The sequence below is a fragment of the Myxocyprinus asiaticus genome, chromosome 17, assembly GCF_019703515.2.
Source record: "Myxocyprinus asiaticus isolate MX2 ecotype Aquarium Trade chromosome 17, UBuf_Myxa_2, whole genome shotgun sequence".
Taxonomy (NCBI): domain Eukaryota; kingdom Metazoa; phylum Chordata; class Actinopteri; order Cypriniformes; family Catostomidae; genus Myxocyprinus; species Myxocyprinus asiaticus.
The window spans coordinates 1,213-10,969 of NC_059360.1; the positions used below are offsets into that span (position 1 = coordinate 1,213).

General features: G+C 37.3%; 1 non-coding gene across 1 annotated transcript; it reads left to right on the forward strand.

Annotated features, from left to right (window-relative positions):
* Window positions 1–385: 385 nt before the first annotated feature.
* On the forward strand, window positions 386–475 carry trnar-ucu (transfer RNA arginine (anticodon UCU)). Its single transcript is given in 2 exon segments — window positions 386–422; window positions 440–475. It is a non-coding gene; the product is annotated as a tRNA-Arg (tRNA).
* The last annotated feature ends 9,282 nt before the right edge of the window (window positions 476–9,757 follow it).

A 9,757-nucleotide genomic window follows, 5' to 3' on the forward strand; every position in this document is an offset into this window, starting at 1 on the left:
CTAACCCCACTAACTCTAACCCAGCATGAGCATGGTGGTTTTCATCCCTATATCCTAACCCTAACCTAATCTTAATTACCCTTAGAGTAATATCCACACTAGCCCCTAAACCTAACCTTAATTACCCTTAGAGCAATACCCTCATCAGCTCCTAAACCTAACCTGGGGTACCCTTACAATAATACCCCCTTTGGGATGTATTTATTTTATTTTATTTTATTTTATTTTACTAAGAGCTGTGTTTGTGTCCCTTTCCCGCTCTTGGGTGGGTTCTTAGTGGTCAGTTGAGGGAAGGACTGTGCACAACCCGGCCTGGGCCCTTTATTGGACCCAGGCCTTGGATTTTACATTTTCCTATCCCACACACAACAATGCACATAATGTGGGCTCTGTGGCGCAATGGATAGCGCATTGGACTTCTAAATTTCAAAATGTGGCCATTCAAAGGTTGTGGGTTCAAGTCCCAACAGAGTCACTGCCTTAGTTATTTTGCTAAGCTCACTTGGCCAACAAACAAGTCTATCTGACCACCAAAACTCTTTTCTCAAACACTTTCATCCTCTCAATAGCATGTCCTATTCCTTGATCTGATGACCTCCCATGGAGACTTTGCAACAGAAGTTGCGGTGGCTCAGTTGGTTAAAGTGCCTGTTTAGTAAACAGGAGGTCGTGGGTTCAAATCCCAGCTGTGCCTTTGTAGTGTGTTGTGGCCGCTGAGTCTCTAAGATATAAACAGCACTTTGTAGGAGGGCCAATCGGGTTGAGGCACCTGCTGACCTCATAGAGACATGGTGGTGGCACCACTGGAAAGAGCACCCTTGAAAATGGGGGGCTATCACCTTCCTGGCAAAAGTTATGGCAATCCAGCATGGTGGTTTTCACCCCTATATCCCTAACCCTAATCTTAGCAGTGCTTATCTGACAGTGACTGTGCTATCTGGCCCCTCCTGAGGATAGGAGGTCCTGACACCTCCTATTGAAAGTGTGTTCAATTCTTAATTCTTGGGAAGTTGATTTCCTTACTACAGAGAGTGTAACCTCAGAGTGTTGGAGACACAGCGTGATGAGCTCTGTGGCGCAATGGATAGCGCATTGCCCTTCTAAGTTGCAAAATGTGGCCGTTCAAAGGTTGTGGGTTCAAGTCCCAACAGAGCTTCAGCTCCAGTCATGCAGGGTGATTGGTGACTCATTTTACTGGGGCTGTAAAAATTCTTGTGATAGTGGCTCTGACAGCTTGTTGTATTACAGTTGATATAATGCTAACACGAAAGCACAGTTGAGAGGCTTCGACCTGTGGCTTACGGTCTACTGTTATGTAATGTGCAAATTTCACTGTGTTCTCTCTTTGGTGGATGTCAATGAAGTGACTTGGCACTTCTCTGTAACATTTAGATGAAAGCGTTAGGAGTTAAATAACAACAACAGCAGATTTTAAGCAGACTATAGTAAATTTACCAACCCCTAATTCACTCTTAAGAGCACTTTCACATCACACTGGCTTATGTTTGGCAAGTTTTGAGAAGTAAATTGTCAAACAGAACCAAACTTTGAAGTAAGGATTCAAGTTATTACTCTGGATTCTTATGCATACACACTGTGACAGAACTGGCACATAGGATGCCTCACACGGGACACCAGTTATTATGTAGAGCTTTACTGGTTGTTTAGATCAGTGTTACTATCAGAAATAATTAATTATTTCTATAGTTATTAATTAATATTTCAATTAATTAATTGGATCTAACTCATTAAAACCTCATATGGAACTCCAGTAAATGTAGTGTGCTATGTTTAGGAGCAAGTTTGGTTAATAGCAATAATTAATAATTATCAAAGATAACTATTAATTATTAAAATCAATAGAACATTGATGAGAATCAATGTTAGCTTTTTTAAAACTTTTATATCAACAATTATCAAAGATAATCATTAATTGTTAACATTGATGAAACATTAATTAAAATTAACACTAGCTTATTGATCATTCAAATTCAATCATCAAAGATAATTGTCAATTATCAAAAATCAATAGAATATTAATAAGGATTAACATTGACGGGGCACCACCCTGAAATCAGGGACTAATAACCGAATAGTAAAACAGTCTCAATATTAGATTGTTTTCTTAGGAAAATCGACATCCGAAGAATATTGATTTTCGGGAAAAAAACATTGAATGAAGGCTTGAATCCGAGCACTCACATACCGTCAGCATGACACAGGTGTATGCAAAACAAACCAAAACACTTCTCTTTGTAATATAAACAAAGTTTATTTATGCAGTAATATCAATTAATAATTAATACAATGCAGTCAATAAACTTCCGACTTACAACTACAAACTAAACAGTGATATGATTAGATATGGAAATAAAATAATCCTATAACACATAAGGTGTGTGTGTGTGACAGTGTGTGTGTGACTGTATGTGTAAGGAGGGACATGCACAAAATAGCGGACGTGACTCTCGTGGAGGGTATGTCACGCGAGACTTCCGGCCAGGGAATATGACCGCGAATGGGGGCGGATATGGCGTCTACCAGTTACCGCGTATATCCGCTTGTACGATAGCTTAGGGACAAAGCTGGGCTTTAGCATTTAAGCTATCTACGAGCCAAAATGTGTGCCAGAATGTTTGTGAGGGGTCGCGTGCCTGCGTGTGTGTGTGTGTGTGTGTAATTAGTACGAGAGAGAGAGAGAGAAAGTGACAGCCCTAAAGCTGATTTCGCGATCGTGGGAGAGAAAGCAGCTGTTTAGTTCATCGCTCAGAGACGCGGTGGACGGCTCGTAAACAGTCCCATGTTATTTGACTCTTTAATGGATGAACTCAGTTGCTGTCTCTTCCGCAATGGTGAAACTGCACAACAATTCAATTTGGTTGGACCACAATACAGCAAAACAAAATCGTGATAATTAATACCCTGAGTATTAATAATGAGCGGACATGACGATCCGTAAACTGTACAAGCAAAAACCCTGAAACACAAGAATAACACACTATAATATTCTATCTCTGACCAGACGTAAACCTCTTACTTGAATCGCATGAGGACACAGGTAGAATGTGTTTTCCTCCATCCTTTAACTCTGACCTGGTTCCTTGAGGCTCGGGTGATGACGGGAGGCCGTTTCCTTGCTCTGTCGGCGGGCGGTATGGCTGTTGATTCTCGGCGGGCTAGCGGAGAACTCAGAAATGTCGACTTGATTGAAGATGGAAGAGAAATCTTTAATCTCTTCACTTCTGTAGGCAAACGGATGAAGATGCGAATTGCTCGGCGGTCTCCTTCGGATCCGTTAGAGTGTTTGGTTGAACACAGAGTAATCTCAACTCGTCCAGCGAGATGGAGATTGTATGGCTACAGTTTCAAGTCGGACATTACTTCCTTGTGCCACGAGGTTGCACCTGAGAGCAGCAAAAAGCTATGTCTATATTCGGTGAACAAAGTCGCTGGAAGTGAATTCTGGAAGCATTTCAGAATTATTTCAACTCCTGATGATGTCATGTTTGAGGGACGTTCTGTTGTGTGCCTCATCCAATAGGAGTTGAGAGTTCGATCCTTTAGTGAGCAAGGCTTCATGGATTTGTAGTCTGTTTTGGAATCCCTTTGTTTGATTTTGGCGTGATTTATATCAGTAAAATTTACGACTTGGAAGGTGGGGCATGAGTTATGTTTTTATGACTGTTAGGCCTGCCTTTGTCTTCTATCTGAATACATGAGGCCCAACACATCCAAGACTTGAAGAGCTGCAGTTGTTGCAAGCCGAATTTTCTTTTAACTGAAAAGTAATTTTATCAATGGCATGAACATAGACATTTTAATTTATTTGTTCATATTTAAGTCAAACCTTAATAACTTATCAAGTACAAACAGCACAGCTTTGAAACTTGGAGGCAAGTCACGTGGACTTCTGATGTCAGCTTATGTCTCAAGCACAGTTGCTACATGACTGTCTACAGCACATTTTTAAGAAGTAGCACAAGCTACTTACCATCATTGAGAAAATCTTGGAATGTAAAATCGTTTATCAATTTTACAAATTTCTTCACGCCTTGATATTGAACTTTCATCAGCATGACGAAAGCTGCAAGGGAAGAAAAATTCTAATTCTAACGCTAGGCAATGTTAAAGAAAGTCCCGCATTCCAAATAAGAGTGTCAATTCGGCAAAGTTATCGCTTGGTCTTTACAAGGTCATTGTAGCTGCTGTTGAAACTCCATAAAAATAGCTGCAAAGTGGTTGGCATCGTGAGACTTGCAATCAGCACTGCACATGCACTTTGGCCGAAACAAACTGAAATATACTATGTTTCAGCTATTTGAACGTATGAAACAATGATTATGATACCATTCATGTCATATTTTATTGCTGATTTAAAATGTTATTGAAATGTGAGTTTGGCAAGCAATTTTTGAGATTTCGGTTAGCATAAGTTTATATTAGATTAGGTTAAATTTCAGTTTCGCTTAGGTCTAACCCTAACCTAGTAAATAGTGCATTAACTAATGTTAACAAATATAACTTTTGATTTAAAAAATGTGTTAGTTTATGTTTAAATTAACATAGTTAATAAATGCTGTTAAAGTATTGTTAATTGTTAGTTCATGTTAACTAATGTAGTTAACTAATGCAACAAATTGAACCTTATTGTAAAGTGTTACCATTATTATTTTATTGCATATTATTATGCAATAGTAATAGAATTCATGGTAACACTTCCTTTAAAGCCCATATTTATAATGCATTGTAAAGGCATTATAAAGACATTCTACTCCATTCATAATGTCTTATAACACACCTTATAATATGGTGTAACTTCTCATCAATAATTGCAGCCACAGTTATAATATATTATAATACTTAACCTATTCATGGTTATACCTTAAAGCAGTGGTTCCCAAACCTGTCCTGGAGTCTCCCCAACATTAGACATTTTGCATGTCTCCCTGATCAAACACACCTGATTCAACTCATCAGCTCATTAGTAGAGTCCAGTCTCCATTTCTTGAAATGGGTGCATCTGTTGGGGAGGCTCTAGGACAGGTTTGGGAATCACTGCATTTAAATGTGTATTGCATTATATTATTATAACCTTTTAATAACCTATTAAAACTATCTTATGGATGATTATAAGCAGACATTGTTTGTCACTTACTATAATGAATACAGTCTATAATGCTCTATAACTACTGCAGATAAAATTGGATGTTGATTGTATTGTAATGAATTATACTATATGGCAGTGTTTCTCAAACCTCTCCTGCATTACCACTAACACTACACGTTTTTGTATGTCTCCTTTATCTAACACATGATAATTCTCCTGATTAGCTAATTAGTAGAGTGCTTCATAATCTGAATTGAGTGTATCAAATGAGGGAGACATCCAGAATGTGTAGTGTTGGTGGTACTCCAGAAAAAGATTGAGAACCGCTGCTCTAAGGTATAATATGAATAGGCAAGTATAATGTATTCCAATTGTGGTTCCAATTACTTATAAGTTGAGAAGATTTTATAAGATGTAGCCTATTAAGAGACATTAAAAAATGAATTACAGTGCACTTACAATGCATTATAAATATATGGGCTTCATAGAAAGTGTTACAAAAATCATTTTTAAATTCACTTTCATGCATTATGTTAAGGTGAAGTGATGTGACAGAAATAGAGCAACCCATATATTCATGTCACTGCATGTCATTAACCTTGTATGATCCCATACGTACCAAGCAATTTTTCATCTCACAAATGTTACATTAAAGTGAAACTGGAGCAAATTAATTGGTATTTACTTTCATGTAAGTTTGGCGCACACTTCTAGTACGTTCATTACACGATAAGCGAACATGAACAGTTAATATCAAATCTGACCAGGAAATAAATGTTCAAAGTGCTTCTTCACAGCTGTTTCTTGCTGGGTTAGCTGATATTTTAGTTTAGAGAAGAGTGTATTCCTCAGACCATCTAAAGCTGCACATGCGGGGTGCACGTGTCATTTTAAACAAGAAATCGTGAGTTTTTGAGTGCTGTTCCCTTACACTTAAACTGTCAGTGAATATTTGTGAGAACATAATAATGCACGACTGTATTAAAATATGAGACAAAATGCATTTCATGGCCATAATTTGCCATTGCATATAACTTGAGCCACAGGAAGTGAAAAATAGATGCTGCATTATTTGCGTTAATTTGTTTTTATGCGTTAAACATTAATCACATAAATTAACAAGTTATTTTTCCCGGCCAAAATTCTAAAATATAACAAAACCCAAGTTGAATGAGAAAACTGATAAAATTAATTATTTAAAATATTTATTACCCTTTCCTCAATTTGCCAGATAATTAGCTATCTAGCTAGCTGGCCACGTGGCTCCTCTCGGTTCTCTGCCATATTATCTAAAAGGAAATAATATTAGCAATCTGGCAATGTTGGGAAACTTACATATGTTATTAGAAATTTTGAGAAACTTAAAATCAAATATGAAAATTGATATGTGTAATTTATGTCAACTCACTGTAATTACACTGACTCTGACCATTAAACACTCTGCAAGTGTTGATGTCACTCATATCAACACCAGAATCAACACTTTAACTCCGGTAAATTAACTTCAGAAAAATAACTCTAAACAACACTGGAAACTTTGCACTTTTGGCCTCTAGCGGGTGAGACAGGACAGCACCGTGAGCAAGAGTGTTACCCGCTAGGACAGTTTATTTTGAACAAGAGGGGTGAACGGTTACAGAATTTAACGTGGGATTATAATACTGAACTGATGCAGATCAATAGCCTGTCTGTGTGTGCGATGGTGCGATGAACTGGATGGCGGGAAGAAAAAATAATGTCCAGTGAAAAGTCAAAAGAAGATCGCAATGTATGTAATTGTAACTATATCAGATATTATTAATAAAACACGGGAACTCCTTCCGTGGGCATTTTTTAGTCCCCATATTTGGAATTTCTGGGATATTTTTTGTCAACTTCGGTGTCATTTTTGATGGGGAGGAGGGGGGGGATAGGTCCATGTGGGGATTTGTGGGAGGACAAATTACACTACAGCACTGATATTATTGTGAGGCTGTGAGCAGACAGCGTCAGTCAATGCATTGGAGAAAACAGCGACCATAAATGTAAAAAAAAAAACAATGTCAGATTTTCCTAACAAGCAACCATATTTTTTAAAACAACCCAAAAAACTGCAACCCGACCCTTGGTTTTTTTTTCAAAGAAGAAGCCTAAAGTTGCATATAATAAGTGGACTTGGCAGCACTATTTTCTACCAGCTTTGCTTCTCTCCATGATGTACTGTAGTGATTCCCTCAACTCTTTCTTTACTAATGTAATGAGGGCAATAGACAGAGCATGTGAGCAAAGTGGAGCGGTGTGACACTCCGCTCAATAACCCGCTCCGCTCAACCGCTCACGGCCCAAGCAGACGCTCCGCTCAAGTACCGCTCACTCAAATTCTGCTCTGACATAAAATTTCTCTGTAGTATACTTGGTTCCAAACACGTACACAGGGGGTAGCTACAGTGGCCCAAGCAACTGCCCCTTTGCCCACATTGGCTGAGGTGCCCCTCTAGGTGAAATATAGACTATAGGCCAACATTTATTACATTATCAGATGATTAGTAATGTACACATCTGAAATTATGTGATTGTATTGTTGTGTTTTTGTATATAAAATCTTTCTGTTTAGTTTGGACTGGTTTGCAACGGCTGTTAGATAACTGGGTCTACCAGACCTTCGTTATAATTTGTTATCAGTCAAATATTTCTGTGTTAGCACATATGTCATTGAACATCTTCAAATAATATCTTAAAAAAGTTCAGTTCTAAATTACCTTTATTTACTTTAAACAAGTCATCAAACATGCCTCTACAAGTGATAAAACATATGTGCGTTGGTGCAGAAACTCGCATATGTGCAAATATGTGCTTTTCAGTTTAAACTGGACCCGAGTGTTACAGCCGACCCAGAAAAACACAATCTTTTCAACTTTAAAGTTTGTTCGAGTCATTTATGGCAATAATTAAAACATGGACTGGTACCAGGAAATATTGATAGGTAAAATTGACATTCATAATTGTTTTTCAGTTGTCTCCACAGAATGATTATTAGGCTACTGTAGATTTGATACATTAATAGGTTTCTGATTTAATGCTATCAGACTTTGGGTCTGTAAATTAAAATGAGCAATTTCTCATCCTAATTTTGTGTTCAGTTTTAAAGGGTGTATTCATTTATCTAGAAAAAAGCAGTGAATGGTTTTCTATTTTTCAGTATTGTTGCTTGATTAATATTCCCTACAATTTTATATGTACGAATCATATGCAATCTAAAGGACTGCGGTTATTTATATAATAATTATTATATTAGTAGATATCATGTACCCCCTTTGTTTTTCTTGATATTTTTAAAGCATTACAAATTGAATCTGGACTTTATATGCGTCAAAAGATCATGTGTTGTGCATACGCTCTTTATATGTACAGCAGAGTTTAACTATGGATTTAGCAAAAAAAAATATATCCTGCATAAAGTGAGATTTTGTCCAATATATATATTAGATGAAATCATGTTTAATGATGCTAAAACAAATAAAAATTATTTAATTCACAAATTACACTGCCTTCGTTTAAGAATGTTTTTTTTTCTAATGTACAATCATTTATAGGTTTTTTTCTCTGCGCATGAATGCAGCAAGCGATGTCAAAGATGTTTTCTGCAACCACTAATTTAGAATCATTTATTTACATTTCACTTATCGTTAAGATGTGGATTTGGCTTTGGGAAAATGACCAGCAGCTTTGTGCTACTTTATCCCGAAGCAGAAACCGAAAGCAACAGGCGGTCGATTAAGTGAGATAATTCCGCTATGAAATTCTCTTTGTGAGAATGGAAATCTTTATTAATCAAATGCTCAATTGTACAATAGAGGCATGAAAGCAGAATGCTGCACCTGCAAATTAGGATACACTGATCTGCAAAATCTTACATGTTTATTGGTTTTGATGCAGGGATTTTTTTGTGTGTGTTCGCCGGGATACAAGGAAACATGCTTTGCCATTATACAATATTATTAAGCTTACATATTCAATTGAGGGTGCTCTAACTTTCTCAAACCTGCAGAACCGGGCCTGCATCTAGCTGGCAGCTGCACTGACATGATTGCAAAACAATAAAATACATTACTTATCTATTTATTATTTAACAGTAGTGTAGCCTACTAGCTCACCTTTTGCTGCACTACTATTTTCATGTAGCACTTCCTCATGCTTTCTGGCAATGTGACACGTACGATTCCAAAAAGAATATTTTCTAATTCTCACGGTCTCCCTTTCAATATCCTCGTTCTTAACTTTGATTTATACTTTGTTTTAGTGAAGTTGCAAACCTTATAATCTAAATAAATGCAATGTTAGAGCTCCATAACCTCAGGCCTATTGCTTATTTCGCAGATTCCCAAACCAGCATATCACGAAGCGCATTCTGGGTTGAGCGAGCAGCACTGAGCGGCCTGAGAGAGCGGAGCGTAATCTTCAAAAAGGCGATCTCTGCTCAGGTGAAATTATCACCACTCAGCTCAATGCTCCGCTCACATGCTCTGGTTCATACAAATACTGTATATACACATGTTAAGTTTGCTTGAAATAAAAGCAGTTGAATGTGAGAGGATGTTTCTTTTTTTGCTTTGTTTAGTAATTACAAGTTGTAAATGTGGAATTACATGAATTATAGGCTCTGACTTGACA